This window comes from Anomaloglossus baeobatrachus, chromosome 8, assembly GCF_048569485.1.
Source record: "Anomaloglossus baeobatrachus isolate aAnoBae1 chromosome 8, aAnoBae1.hap1, whole genome shotgun sequence".
In the NCBI taxonomy this organism is placed as follows: domain Eukaryota; kingdom Metazoa; phylum Chordata; class Amphibia; order Anura; family Aromobatidae; genus Anomaloglossus; species Anomaloglossus baeobatrachus.
In genome coordinates, this window is record NC_134360.1 from 44,564,014 (window position 1) to 44,580,330 (window position 16,317).

The window sequence follows — 16,317 nt, forward strand, 5'->3', positions numbered from 1 at the left end:
AGTCGACAGCCCGGCAACGATGCAACGTGGTTGTTACCATGGATACCTAAGGTCCTGCAATGCCCTACACATGAGGTAAGAGACATGGTTATATCAGAACTATACTACATTTCTAATTGGAATTACGTGCTAGTATTATTATTATTATTATTATTATTATTATTGCACCTACTACATATTGGGATAGAATCTCGGAGATGGGAATATCCCTTTAAGATACTTTGGCAAGTCAAGGACTAAGGGAACTGTAACCTATATACCAGGAGCTTGTCACATAGGATATGGTCAGCAATGTGCACAGAAAAAGTGGTGCGGAAAGCCTCAAAAAGGCACCATATGAACTATCGTATATATAAATCGTATCGTGTGACGCCCGCATAAGACCATCACCACAGGGATTATAATGATTGGCCCTATGGGCACTAAACTGACTGATGTAGTCTGGCATATGGCGCAAAAGACAACAAAACAAGGGGTACATCGGGGACACTATAACAACGGTGGGCCCTAGCGCTAGTTAAGGAGATGATAGGTCATCTCCTGCTCTCACCTGCAGCTGTACCCTACACTCCTAGCCAGTCCCTATACTGGCTCCGCACCTGTCGTCAAACAGCATTCATGAGACCCTGTAATAGCCCTAGCTAGTGAGCTGGCAGGTGAGGGACGCTAGCCCCACCACTGCACTAATATAACACCAGGGAAAGGAAAGACAGACAGGGAATAACAACAAATGACAAAGTCTAACACATGGCTGTAGTCAAACACCAGGACTGCAACCAACTCAGCAACTTGCGATAAGGGCTCCACCAGCACCCTCCACCTCAAATGGATCAGAATAACCAGCACCGTCTACTGGAAGAAGAGGATATACATAGGGACTGGGAGTGGTCGCAAACCAGAAGAACCTGATGAGAGGTATTGAGTATGCTAATGGCAAGGAGAAACTGACATTAACCTTTTATTCGCCAAAAGAAAGGAAACTACATTTAATAAAGAGTCTTACATAGCAAATGAAGGACTCTAGCCCTGAACCTGTCACTGGTCTGTTTCAGAAGAGAGACGACCATGACATTGACGTCATGGGAACTGTACTGAGATTAGCACTATGGACACTTCAATGAGGTTAGTGCTATAGCAATAATAACTGGGTTGGTACTACAGGCACTACATAGAGATCAGCAGCATGGGAAACACAATGACGCTGGGACTATGGGCACTAAACTAAGGCCAGCTACATAGGCATTGTAATGAGATGGGCACTACATGGATGGCAATGACATTGGCATTATTGGGGACATTAGACTGACACTATGGCCACTAGACTAAGGGGCACTTTGCACACTGCGACATCGCAGGTGCGATGTCGGTGGGGTCAAATTGAAAGTGACGCACATCCGGCATCGCATGCGACATCGCAGTGTGTTAAGCCTAGATGATACGATTAACGAGCGCAAAAGCGTCGTAATCGTATCATCGGTGCAGCGTCGGTGTAATTCATAATTACGCTGACGCGACGGTCCAATGTTGTTCCTCGCTCCTGCGGCAGCACACATCGCTGTGTGTGAAGCCGCAGGAGCGAGGAACATCTCCTACCAGCGTCACCGCGGCTTCCGTAGGATATGCGGAAGGAAGGAGGTGGGCAGGATGTTTACATCCTGCTCATCTCCGCCCCTCCGCTCCGATTGGCCGCCTGCCGTGTGACGTCGCAGTGACGCCGCACGACCCGCCCCCTTAACAAGGAGGTGGGTCGCCGGCCACAGGGACGTCGCACGGCAGGTGAGTGTGTGTGTGAAGCTGGCGTAGCGATAATTTTCGCTACGCCAGCTATCACCACATATCGCTGCTGCGACGGGGGCGGGAACTATCGCACTCGGCATCGCAGCATCGGCCTGCGATGTCGCAGTGTGCAAAGTGCCCCTTAGACTGGCATCGTGGGGACTATAATGAGGATAGCACTAAGGGCATGACACTTGGACTGACACCATGGGGACCTTATTGAGGCTGGTACCATTATAATGATATTGGAATGAGTACGATATAAGAGTTAGGACACAAAAAAATCGCATTCCACCCGGACCCATATTACTCTATAGGGCTGTTCCCATCTGCGATTATTTTCTCAGCCCTAATCGGACCGAGAAAACAGTCGCAGTATGCTACGGGTGGAATCCGATCTCTTTTCACTCGCACCCATACAAGTCTAGGGGTACGAGAAAACCATTGCATTGCACTTTGATGACACCGGAGTGCAGTGCGATATATATATCAGCAATGCAGGAGATAGGAGATTAGTCCCGCCTTCTCCTCCGCAGCTGTGATCCGATCACAGGATCGGATCACAATGACATGACACTCGGCTTACACTCGCAGCACAGAGACGCATCGGATGCCATACGCTCATGTGGCCCCAGCCTAAGGTCACCACTTTTGCCACTCCAATGAGGCTTGTATCGTGGGGGCCATCTTGTGTTTGGCACTATAGACTGCACAATGAGGCTGAAACCGTTCGGACAATGGAGTGGTGCCACAGGCATCATTTGTCACAGTGACCTGGTTTTAATATTTAGGGTTTTGTATTTTGGAGTGAAATGCTTTTCATCAAAATAGCAATTTCATGGGCGCCTGATACTACAAATCTGCAGCATTGTATAATCCACTCCCAACTTGGGGCCTCGAATATAGACTTTATGGGTATTATAAAGACATCTCGGTGGTCCCGGGCTGTACGGGGGCTTGTGACGTCTGGACCCGTTGTCATGGCGTGGATGACAAGACTCTGTGCCACACATAAGAACTTTGTGCTGCATCCGCGCAGTAATAAGACAGCTTTCCATCACCTAGCAACACAGCCGGCCTCCCCTCATTCCTTTCCTCTGGGGTCTTTTTGGAAACGGGCTGATTTACCAGCACTCTGCATAAAATGGCGTTGGCAACAATGCCGGCCTGCGGGAGGCTTTTATGCCTTAAAAGAGCAGTGGCAGGTCTCCTTTTGAGCCTCATTAGTGACTTTTGAGTGCCTTTCTTCGGATACACCGGGAAATATGCAGGGAGCACAAAATACCTTTTGAGATTGACAATGAGGTATTTGGGAAATGCAGGCTTTAAATGGGTTTTCTCCGCACGAACCCAAAAATAGAAGAATGGAAAGGCACTTTACCGTGCCGGGAGAGGAGGGGGATCTTTCAGAGCGCCACGTCTGAATCCTCCGCTACGCTTCTAAACTGCTGCTATTAACCCCCTGGGCTCCAGTTTCATGCAGAAGAAGAAATCTGGAGAAATGCACGTCTACCCTCCCATCGGCTTCCATCTATTACATCATCACGTCCATTATATGATATTATACCCGCCAGGCCCCCATGCCAGCCAGATAGGCTTCTTGCCATTTTTGTAGTAGAGCCCCAAAAGTAGCAATGTCTAGTAGTCACTGGGTCACCCAGGGGTGCAGAGAAATGTGTCGCGGGCGGAGGAGGGGACGCTGCACTCTCCCACTGCTCGGGTCCGGCCGCTGGTGCTGCTGCTCGGTGGTGGCTCGAGCGGTGGGCCGGATCCCGGGGACTCGAGCGGCGCTCCTCGCCCGTGAGTGAAAAGGGGGTTTGGATTGATTGTGGGGATTTATTGTCCGTGACGCCACCCACGGCTGTGGTGATAATGGTGACACCACCGCTGCTCTGGATGGGGATCCCGGGAGCGGTGACAGGGAGCAGCTTTGTTGTTAGTCCTCCCCTCCGTGGGTAGGGGGTTGGTTGTCCCGGGGCCCGGTGATGGGGTAGGGATGGATGGCAGGCAGGTTACGGGGCCTGGCGAGGTGCAGGGTCGCAGGGGCAGCGCTGTGCCGCACGGCCCGGTGGTACTCACTCAGCCCAATGATGAAGACACAGTTCTCGGTAAAACACTCGGCTGGATGGACGGGTCCCACAGACGGCTGCGGTGTTGTTTCTCCCGGCAGGTTGATGGTGACTGCCTTTCCCTGCACCTAAGTACGGTTGATGGTTCCGATGGGTTCCCACCGGTAACCCGCTCCCCAGCTTGGATATGGGCTGGAGGAGCCCCTCTTTGCCCGCAGGCGCTGGCCCTGAGAAACGGTTGCCTTGGCGGTGGCGGTGTCTCCCTCTGTTGGTTGGACTGTTGCCTTCTGTCGGGACTTGACTGTTTGGAAACCCAGGAGGTCCCCTTCACTAACGGATTCGGCAAATTCACGGCGACTCCTAGCCTTGCCGGGGTCCGAAAAGCCCCTGCCAGATGGTGCCGGCTTCTCTTTGTGTACCAGTCCGGTACCGCCGGGCCACCGCCCGTCCACGGTCCTTACGGTAACTCGGATAGGCCACTCCTGCAGACGGTCATCACCGTCTGCCAACTTTGCTGATCTGTCCGGGCCACACACCCGGACCAACTTTAGGCTGCTCGACTACCGCTTCCTTCTGCTCACTTTCACTTCTCCACTGTCCTCACTCCTCTCCAAACTCTATCTGCCTGGTTTTCCCGCCTCCAGGACTGTGAACTCCTCGGTGGGCGGGACCAACCGCCTGGCCCACCCCCTGGTGTGATCATCAGCCCCTGGAGGAAGGCAAGAAGGGTTTTGTGTCTGACTTCGGTGTGCCTGCTGGGAGTGTGGGGTGAGTGGGTGTTGTGCTCTGTGGCCCCTGGCTTGTCCAGGGCGCCACAAATGCTCAGACCCTCCTGTCTCCTCCCTTCTATACAGCTCCTCCTGTTTTACATTATACCCCATAGGTCAGGGCCAACTCCAGGATTGTGAGTCTCCGGGCTCCCTCTTCGGATTCGATTTTTCCCCCTCACTTCCATTTTTTTCGGTCAATAGCAGTGTATCAGGGCTTTTTTTTTTTTTGCAGAAATAGCTGTAGTTTTTATAGTTAACATTTTAACACTAGAAGTCCCAGAGAGGGGTCATTTAACATTTCTACCTTTTGGAACCCAGAGACGGGTCGAATGACCTGAAGGATTTTAGCTAACATCCTATAATCACCGTCTTTTGTTCTGTAATTAAGGCCATTACTGTCGCACCACAGGAGGTTGTTGTTTTCCATTGAGTTTAGCCATTTAGTTTCTAGTTAGTTCTATTCAGTTTGGACTAAGGGTCATTTGACCCTCTTTCAGGACTTCAGGGGGAGCTCAAAATTTCTGGGACTTCTAGTATTAAAGGGAACCTGTCAGGTCCAATATGCACCCAGAACCACGAGCAGTTCTGGGTGCATATTGCTAATCCCTGCCTAGTAGCATACATAAAGAGATCTTTAGAAAATGGATTTCTAAAGGTCCTTTAGCGTATGCTAATGATCATGGGGACTAGTCCCAAGGGCGTCACTTCCCTTGCTAGTCGGCTCCATTAGCATGTTAGTACGCCACTGTCGGTGTGCTAACATATTAATGAATGTGCAGCATCAGAGGATGATCTCACTCACCTCTCCGCTGCCATCGCCGCTCGACACTGGATTTTGGCTCAGTGCGCATGACCCTGGACTTTCAGGCATGCGCACTACTTCAGTTTCAAACCAGGACGCGTACACCCGGCTTCATAGTGCACATGTCAGGGCCAGGCGGTCGGGCAGACCCAGGAGGTGGATCCACTGGGCCGAACTCTAAGATGGTGGTAAGGAGTCCGGTAGCTGAAGCACTATGGGCAGTAGAACAGTCCGTGCCAGTGAGTGTAACGAAGAAGTCCCTGGGACCACGGAGTCACAGATGGTAGTCCGGGTGACGTAGCTCAGGTTCGGAAGCCGAGGTGGTGTCAGGCGGGGTCCGGAACCTTTGGAGCGAGATGGCGGGTCACCGCAGGGATCCGAGATGGTACGGACTGTCAGATGGCAGACGGACAGCGTGCGGGGTTCGGGATTCAGCAGGACCGGATGGCGAGGCAGGATCAGCTCTAGAAGAGAGATACGTGAGTATGGCACGAAGACACAAGGAGACCTGACTCCTAGCTTGGAAAACACGAAGATCAGGCCCCGCCCTCTTGGACAATACACCCCTTTATACCCTGTACCTGTTTAGCCTCATTTCCTGTTAATGGACGCTGGCCCTTTAAGAAAGGGTCAGTGACCGCGCGCGCGCCCTAATGCGCATGCGCGCAGCCCGGGTGCCAGAAGCCAGGGAAGGAGGCTGAGAAGAGGACGCAGGGGAGCCGGCCAGGGCCTGGGAAGCCGTCGGGCGCCGCGATCGGAGACCAGGGGGCCTGGGAAGGACGGGCACCGGGGCCAAGGACCCGGGGAGCGTGGCAGGTGAGCCGGGGAGCGGGGCTGAGGACCCGGGGAGCGGAGCAGAGGACCCGGGGAGGGGAGCCAAGGACCCGGGGAGCGTGACAGTACCCCCCCCCACGCCCCCCTCCCCGCAACCGGGACATGAAGGCACGGATCAGAGGAGTGCCCACGTTCTCCCAGGGCTCCCAGGACCTATCCTCAGGACCATACCCCTCCCAGTCCACCAGGAAGAACTGTCGACCTCGTACGGTCTTCATGGCCACGATATCCCTTACCGCATAGATGTCGTCATCGGCAATAGGTGGAGGAGCCGGGCTGGCAGCAGCGGAGAAGGGACCAAGGACAACCGGCTTGAGCAGGGAGACGTGGAACGAGTTGGGTATCCTCATCGTGGCCGGGAGCTGTAGCTTGTAGGAGACCTCATTGATCTTGCTGAGGACCTTAAACGGCCCGATGTAGCGAGGACCCAGCTTGTAGGAAGGTATCTTCAATCGGATGTACTGGGAAGCAAGCCAGACCAGGTCACCAGGAGAGAAACACGGAGGGTCCAGACGCCTCTTGTCAGCGTGTTTCTTCATCCGCTGGGAAGCGCGTCCAAGGGATGCCTTGACAGAGTCCCAAATGGTAGCGAAGTCACGGGCTACAGTATCAGCCGCAGGGACATCCGAAGAAGGGGATATAGGCAATGGGACGGAGGGCTGAAGTCCGTAAACGACATGGAAGGGAGATTTGGAGGACGATTCACTGATGTGGTGGTTATGTGAGAATTCAGCCCAAGGCAGAAGCGTGGACCAGTCGTCGTGATGGGCGTTGACATAGTGACGTAAGAAGGATGTCAAGATTTGATTGACCCTCTCCACTTGGCCATTAGACTGAGGATGGTATGCAGACGAAAAGTCCAGAGTTACTCCCAGATGTTTGCAGAGCGCCCTCCAGAAGCGGGAGGTGAACTGAGTTCCTCTGTCGGACACGATGTGGGATGGAAAGCCATGCAAGCGGAAGATGTGATGGATATAGGCTTCCGCGAGTTCCTGAGCAGAGGGCAGTCCAGCCATGGGGATGAAGTGAGCCATTTTGGAGAACCGGTCCACCACGACCCATATGACTGTGTGTCCAGAGGATAATGGCAAGTCCGTAATAAAATCCATCGCTATGTGTTGAAACGGAACTGAGGGTATAGGCAGAGGCAGAAGACGGCCATAGGGCAGGTGTTTGGGCGTCTTGTTCCTGGCACAAGAGGAGCAGGCAGAGACAAAAGCAGCGACGTCCGTGCGAAGGGATGGCCACCAGTAATGGCGTACAATCGCACCCCATGTTCTCTTCTGGCCTGCATGACCGGCTGTTTTTGAGGCATGACCCCAGTGTAACACTTTTTGCCTGTCAGTCTCAGAGACATAGGTCTTTCCGGGCGGTATCTGGGCCAGGGTGACAGGGGCCACCGGAATGATCTTGCTAGGAGAGATGATGGGTTGGGTAGTCTCTTCCTCCTGCTCCATGGGCATGAAAGACCTAGACAAGGCATCAGCTCGTACATTCTTGTCCGCGGGTCGGAAATGGAGCTGGAAGTCAAACCTGGCAAAGAATAGGGACCACCTGGCTTGCCGTGGGTTCAGTCGCTGAGCGGACCGCAGGTATTCCAGGTTCTTGTGGTCCGTGTAGATAATCACGGGGTACACTGCTCCTTCCAGGAGGTAGCGCCACTCCTCCAGAGCCAGTTTGACCGCCAATAGTTCTCGGTCACCGATGGTGTAATTACGTTCAGGCGCTGAGAAGCTCTTGGAGAAGAAACCGCACGTCACCATCTTGCCGGAGGAGGACTTCTGCATGAGCACTGCTCCGGCTCCCGAGGAGGAGGCATCCACCTCCAAGGTGAACTGGCGGTTTAACTCCGGACGGTGGAGTACAGGAGCGGAGGCAAATGCTCGCTTCAGTGAGCAAAACGCGGCGTCGGCCGCAGGTGACCAGTCCTTTGGATTAGCCTCCTTTTTGGTCAAAGCGGAGAGAGGAGCAGTCAGGGCAGAGAAGTGAGGGATAAACTGGCGGTAGTAGTTGGCGAATCCCAGGAACCGTTGGATTGCCTTCAGTCCAGAAGGGGGAGGCCAGTTGAGTATGGAGGAGACCTTCTTTGGATCCATCTGCAGTCCAGTGCCCGAGATGATGTATCCCAGGAAAGGGAGAGAAGACTGCTCAAAGACACACTTCTCATATTTGGCGTAGAGACGATTCTCTCTCAGTCTTTGTAGAACCAGCTGTACGTTCTCTCTGTGGGTCTGGAGGTCCGGAGAGAAGATAAGGATGTCATCCAGATAAACTACTACACAGATGTAGAGGAGGTCCCGGAATATGTCGTTCACCAATTCTTGGAAGACTGCTGGTGCGTTACACAGGCCGAAGGGCATCACGCAGTATTCATAATGCCCATCGCGAGTATTAAACGCGGTCTTCCATTCGTCCCCAGAGCGGATACGAACTAGGTTGTAGGCACCCCGAAGATCCAGCTTGGTGAACACACGTGCTCCTCTGAGCCGATCGAACAATTCGGGGATGAGCGGCAGAGGGTACTTGTTTTTTACGGTGATCTGATTCAGACCCCGGTAGTCGATGCATGGGCGTAGGTCACCCTCTTTCTTCTTAACGAAGAAGAAGCCTGCTCCCGCAGGAGAGGAGGATCTCCGGATGAATCCCCTTGCCAGGCTCTCTGTGATGTAGGTAGACATGGCCCTGGTTTCGGCTGGAGACAACGGATATATCCGTCCTCGAGGCGGTGTTGTTCCTGGGAGCAGGTCGATGGCACAATCGTAGGGACGGTGTGGCGGAAGCACCTCAGACTCCTTCTTGTCAAAAACGTCTGCGAAGGACCAATAGGCCGAAGGCAGTTCCGGTAGGTTCTCTGGAACCGGAGGTCGTCGGATGGGTTGTATGGACTTCAGACACTTCTCATGACAAGCAGGACCCCATCGGGTGATTTCGCCAGTACCCCAGCTGACTGATGGTTCGTGTGTCCGCAACCAGGGAAGTCCCAGCAGGATTTGATGGGACATGTGTGGAAGGACGTAGAGAGCGATGTTCTCGGTGTGCAGGGCACCGATACGCAGTTCGACCGGACTGGTGACCCAGGAGATGGTATCAGAGAGGGGTCTCCCATCCACAGAGGCAATCACTAGGGGCTTCTCGAGTGGAGTAACAGGCAGCTGGTACTTGTCCACCGTGGCCTGCTGGATGAAATTGCCTGCTGCTCCAGAGTCGAGGTATGCCTCAGCCGTGAAGCGCGTCTCTCCCGTTGACACTTGCACAGTCCACATAACCGGGTCTGAGAGAGTCCCAGCACCTAGGGTGGCCTCTCCTACCAACCCTAGGCTTTGGAGTTTCCCGGCTTTTCCGGACAGGAGCGTAGGAGGTGTGTGTCCTCTCCGCAGTAAAAGCAGAGACCCTTGGCGAGCCGCTCTGCTCGACGTTGTTCAGACTGTCGTACTCGGTCGATCTGCATGGGCTCGTGGACGGGAATCCCAGCTGTTGATGACTGAGATACGGAGGGCTTCTGTGGAGGAGAGGAATGCCGTACCGGACGTCTCTCACGAGACAGCTCTTTGGAGCGCTCCTGAAAACGAATGTCCACTCGAGTTGCTAGGGCAATCAGGGCATCTAGGGTGGAGGGCACGTCATGACCCGCCAACTCATCTTTGATGCGACTCGAGAGTCCTTCCCAGAAGGCGGCTGTTAGGGCCTCATTATTCCACCCGAGTTCTGAAGCCAAAGTGCGGAAACGGATGGCGTATTGGCCCACCGTCAGTGTTCCTTGACGTAAGCGGAGGAGGGATGAAGCAGACGCAGAGGCGCGTCCCGGCTCGTCAAAGGTGCTGCGAAAGGCCTGCAGGAACTCTTGAAGATCCTTGGTCATAGGGTCCTCCTTCTCCCACAACGGGTTCATCCACGCCAGTGCCTCGCCCTCCAGGTGAGACATGATGAAGGCGACCTTGGCTTGGTCGGAGGCAAACAGATGTGGCAGCTGCGTGAAATGGAGGGAGCATTGGTTTATAAACCCCCTGCAGGACTTGGGATCTCCGGCGTACCGGGGTGGTGAGGCCAAACGCAGTCTGGAAGCATCCGAAGAAGCAGCCACGGGAGCGGGGGACGTGGCTTGACTAGTGGCGGCTTGGGATGTCGAAGACGTGACTGCCGCTTGTAGCGTGGTCAGGCGGGTGTCCACGGAAGTCATAAAGTTCAGCATGCGGGTCTGGACTTCACGCTGGCGTTGGAGTTCCTCTTGCAAGGCTGCTAGTGCTGCAGCGGGATCCATGGCCTGATCTTACTGTCAGGGCCAGGCGGTCGGGCAGACCCAGGAGGTGGATCCACTGGGCCGAACTCTAAGATGGTGGTAAGGAGTCCGGTAGCTGAAGCACTATGGGCAGTAGAACAGTCCGTGCCAGTGAGTGTAACGAAGAAGTCCCTGGGACCACGGAGTCACAGATGGTAGTCCGGGTGACGTAGCTCAGGTTTGGAAGCCGAGGTGGTGTCAGGCGGGGTCCGGAACCTTTGGAGCGAGATGGCGGGTCACCGCAGGGATCCGAGATGGTACGGACTGTCAGATGGCAGACGGACAGCGTGCGGGGTTCGGGATTCAGCAGGACCGGATGGCGAGGCAGGATCAGCTCTAGAAGAGAGATACGTGAGTATGGCACGAAGACACAAGGAGACCTGACTCCTAGCTTGGAAAACACGAAGATCAGGCCCCGCCCTCTTGGACAATACACCCCTTTATACCCTGTACCTGTTTAGCCTCATTTCCTGTTAATGGACGCTGGCCCTTTAAGAAAGGGTCAGTGACCGCGCGCGCGCCCTAATGCGCATGCGCGCAGCCCGGGTGCCAGAAGCCAGGGAAGGAGGCTGAGAAGAGGACGCAGGGGAGCCGGCCAGGGCCTGGGAAGCCGTCGGGCGCCGCGATCGGAGACCAGGGGGCCTGGGAAGGACGGGCACCGGGGCCAAGGACCCGGGGAGCGTGGCAGGTGAGCCGGGGAGCGGGGCTGAGGACCCGGGGAGCGGAGCAGAGGACCCGGGGAGGGGAGCCAAGGACCCGGGGAGCGTGACAGCACATAACCCAAACTCCAGGGTCATGCACACTGAGCCGAAATCCAGCATCGGGCAGCAATGGCAGCGGAGAGGTGAGTGAAATCATCCTCTGACGCTGCGCATTCATTAGCATGTTAGCACGCCCACAGGGGTATACTAACATGCTAATGAGGCTGACTGGCCAAGGGAAGCAACGCCCTTGGGACTAGTCCTTTGCTCATTAGCATACGATAAAAGATCATTAGAAATACTTTTTCTGAAGATCTCTTTAGGCAGGGATTAGCAATATACACCCAGAACTGCTCGTGGATCTGGGTACATATTGGACCTGACAGGTTCCCTTTAAGGTCCAAATTTATTTCTGATTTTTTTTTTTGTTAAATGCAGATTTTGCTCTAGATCTGGTGCCATTCCCATTACAAAGCGTGAAATTCCAACTACACAAAAAATTGATGAAAAATAAAAAACACAGCAAAAAATAATTGTTCTGTCCCAAAAAAAGCAAAGTATATGTATGAGAATTTGCTGGTTCTGTAAAATGCTACAGAGTTTACTAGTGCAAATTCACACCTAGTGCACGACCTAACCTTAGTGGAAAAGTTAAAATTACAGGGACTATCCAGGTTCAAATTAAACTTTACAAGATGCTTCAAAATAAGAAGATAGAGGGGCATAACAATTATGGTTGCAGAGGTTGCAACTGGGCCATGGGGAGGAGGGGGAGCACCGACCGCAGTGCCTACTTCAGCTGGATGTGTGACTGTGGATGAACATTCAGCTGAAATGCATTGCGGTGCAGAGACCCATTGGGTCCATGGACTGCAACACCCCCCACCAACCAATCAAAGACAGCTGACGTCAGCGTGCTAGGCATTGGCGTCACATGGCAGGGACAACATGTGTCTGCATAGCAGGTACGCAGATGTGAATTGCCGGCCATTGCGCAGATACAGAGGCAGACACCGCAGGACGTGGGAAGTGGGCAAAATGAGTAGAATGTTTTTTTTGCTTTTTTTATGCATTCAAGTTAGAATTTTCAACATATATACCAGGCAGGGGCCCAGGATGGAGACATACTGTATATACCAGACAGGTGCCCAGGATGGAGATATATATACCAGAATGGGGAAACATATATACCAAGATGGGGGACATATTTACCAGAAAGGTGTCCAGAATGGGGGACATATAGCAGGATGGGGGACATATATACCTCGAAAGGGCCCAGAATCGGGGACATTACTACATAATGAAGAGGCAGGCAAGGGCAAAACATATCTTTTTAGGATTTAGAACTCTACAATGGCCCATACGTCTGACCAACATGTGGCTGGGGTGGCAGGTCCAAATTTTGCATCAGGGCCCATCGGACTCTAGTTACGCCACTACTAAGATCAGTCATTCTCAACTTCTCTATCCCCCGCATACATCCAGCATTGGCCACTCCCATGGCGTACACCAGAACAGTAAGTGATGAGGTCCTATTTCTCATTTACCTGACTGCTGAGGCTTCTGATTAGTTGCAGTGGTCAGGAAATCATTGCTTGCTGCCACAGTGGAGATCAGCAGATCGACTAGCACTATATTCTCCAGTGAAGAATACCTAATTTTATTATTTTTAAGCCATCAATGCCCCTTTATATACAGTGGTGTGAAAAAGTGTTTGCCCCTTTCCTGATTGTTCATTCTTGTGCATGTGTGACGCCCTAGCCTATCAGGTCGTCACAAGGGTGCCGTGCAACCTGCCCTTCTATATGGTACCCGCTCCTCCTTGGTTATGGGTCCTGGTGTTGCTACCAACAGGTATACAAAAATCCTGAGGAACACTCTGCACCACACCCACCAGACACCCATTGGGCAGCCTGAGCCGAATAGGGCCACTCAGTTGGGGGATGGAAGAGGGAGGCGAGAGATGTTAGTACAGTTGAGTTGAGAGGAGGAGAGGAGTTGAGCAGCGGTGACAGGACAGGTCACGCTGTGGAGCTAGGCTTCTGTACCCATCCCAGGTGCCAGACGTTGGCCTGGCCAGTAGGAGCTGGAAACCTGGTCGCAGGGGGTAGTGACTGGGGGCACGGTGCCGCTACAGAGAGCGGGCCGGCTGCCTTGTGCTACAACCGGGCAGGGGCCAGGGCACGACTGGGTACGCGGACCCTAGGCTGGGAAGAAGCTTCACACAGCCCAGTAATTCACCCAACGGGAACGGAGTCTTCAGGAACCGCTCTCCACCCGCTCCAGAATCGGGGTACTAGTGCAGCAAGGGGGATAGGACTTCCCACAACCGTCCAGAAAATCCCAAGCGTGAACCCTGAGAGCAAGCTCACCTTGCTAGCCACACAGGTGAGCGGGACCCGAGTAGTTCTAGACGAAAGGGATCCACCTAAGCTAAGAGACACACTGTGCCAAGGAACAAGGCTTCAGACCAACCAGCAACACCAAATGGGCACGACCCAGCATGCTCGTCGAACAGCAATGGAGAATACAAGAGTTTGGTTTACCTGGTGTCAGCGTCAGTGACTTTGGACTGTGTGAGTACTCGATATCCCTCTCTACCTCCGACGGGTCCTCCTGTTCAATCCATCACCGAGTCCCGGGACACCACTCCCCTGCCCATGGAGGGGTTAACATCTCTAGCTGCCAAACCATCCTCACCGTGCTCCCCAAACGGCAGCGGTGGTCCCTCACGTTACCACACACCGTGGGTGGCGTCACGACCATTATCCCGTTCACTATTCCCAGACAAATCCCCCCCTTTTATTTCCGGGTAGCCGCGTGACCCCCACCTCAGATCCGGAGACCCCTCAAGCCATTGTGGATCCGGGTCCGAGCAGCCCGTCAGCTGTCGCGGGGGCGGCACACATGTTTAAATGTTTCACATCACTAAACAGCTGTAAATCTTAGACGAAGATAACACAAGTAAACACAAAATGCAGTTTATAAATGAAGGTCTTTATTATTAAGGAAAAAAAGAAATCGAAGCCTACAGGGCCCTGTGTCAAAAAGTGATTGCGCCCTAAACCTAGTAACTGGTTGGGCCACCTTAGCAGCAACAACTCCAATCAAGTATCTGCTATAACTGGCAATGAGTCTTTTACATTGCTATTGAGGAATTTTGGCCACTCATCATTGCAGAATTGTTGTAATTCAGCCACATTGGAGGGTTTCCAAGCATGAACTGCCTTTTTGAGGTCATGCCACAGCTTCTCAATCGGTTTAAGGTCAGAACTTTGACTAGGCCACTCCAAAGTCTTAATTTTGGTTTTCTTAAGTCTTTCATCAGTGGACTTGCTAGTGTGTTTTGGATCATTGTCCTGCTGTATAACCCAAGTGCGCTTCAGCTTGAGGTGACAATAAGATGGCAGGACATTTCCCTTCACGATTTTTTGGTGGACAGCAGAATTCATGGTTCCACTTACCACAGCAAGTCTTCCAGGTCCTAAAGCAGCAAAACAGCCCCAGACCATCACACTGCCACCACCATATTTTACTGTAGGTATGATGTTCCTTTTCTGAAATGCTCTGTTACTTCTACGCCAGATGTAATGGGACATATACCTTCCAAAAAGTTAAACTTTTGTCTCATCAGTCAACAGAGTATTTTCCCAAAAGTCTTGGAGATCATCAAGATGTTTTCTGGCAAAACTGAAACCAGCCTTTATCTTCTTTTTGCTCAGCAGTGGTTTTCATCTTGGAACTCTGCCATGCAGGCCATTTTTGCACAATCTTTTTCTTATGGTGGAGTCATGAACACTGACCTTAACTGAGGCAAGTGAGGCCTGCAGTTCTTTGGATGTTGTTGTGGGGTCTTTTGTGACCTTTTTTATTATTACCTTTTATTATTATTATCTTTTATTATCTTTTTTTTTATTATTATTATTATTATTACCTTTATGATACACTCTTGAGATAATTTTGGTTGGCCGGCCACTCCTGGAACGTTTCACTACTGTTCCATGTTTTCACCATTTGTGGATAATGGCTCTCACTGTGGTTCACTGGAGTGCCAAAGCTTTAAAAATGGCTTTATAACCTTTTCCACACTCATAATCTTAACCCCTTCAGCCCTCGGGCACTTTCCGTTTTTGCGTTTTTGTTTTTTTTCTCCCCTTCTTCCGAGAGGCGTAACTTTTTTATTTTTCCATCAATCTTGCCATATGAGGGCTTGTTTTTTGCAGGACGAGTTGTACTTTTAAGTGAAACCATAAGTTTTACCATATAGTGTACTGGAAAACGGCAAAAAAATTCCAAGTGCGGAAAAATTGCAAAAAAAGTGTGATCATACAATAGTTTTTGGGATATTTTATTCACTGTGTTCATTATATGGTAAAACTGAGGTATCTATGTGATGTCTCAGGTCGGTGCGAGTTTGAAGACACCAAACATGTATAGGTTTACTTGTAGCTAAGGGGTTAAAAAAAATTCACAAACTTGTCCAAAAAAAGTGGCGCACGTTTTGCGCCATTTTCCAAAACCAGTAGCGTTCTCATTTTTCGGGATCTGAGGCTCAGTGAGGGCTTATTTTTTGCGTCTCGACCTGACGTTTTTAACGGTACCATTTTTGCGCAGATGCTACGTTTTGATCGCCTGTTATTGCATTTTGCGCAAAATTTGCGGCGACCAAAAAACGTAATTTTGGCGTTTGGAATTTTTTTTGCCGCTACGCTGTTTACTGATCAGATTCATTGATTTTATATTTTGATAGAACGGGCATTTCTGAACGCGGCGATACCAAATATGTGTGTATTTTTTATTTTTTTTAACACTTTAATTTTCAATGGGGGATAAGGGGGGTGATTTGAACTTTTAGATTTTTTTTATTTTTTTTTAATTTTTTAAAACTTTATTTTTTACTTTTTTTTTATTTTACTTGTCCCCCTAGGGGGCTATAGCGATCAGCAATCCGATCGCTCTGCACTATCTGCAGATCTCAGCTACAGAGCTGAGAACTGCAGATTTGCTGCTTCACTTTCAATGCCGGCTGTATTCCGGCATTGAGAGGAAGTGAGTCATGTTAGCTACAGGCGTCATCACATCACCCTGT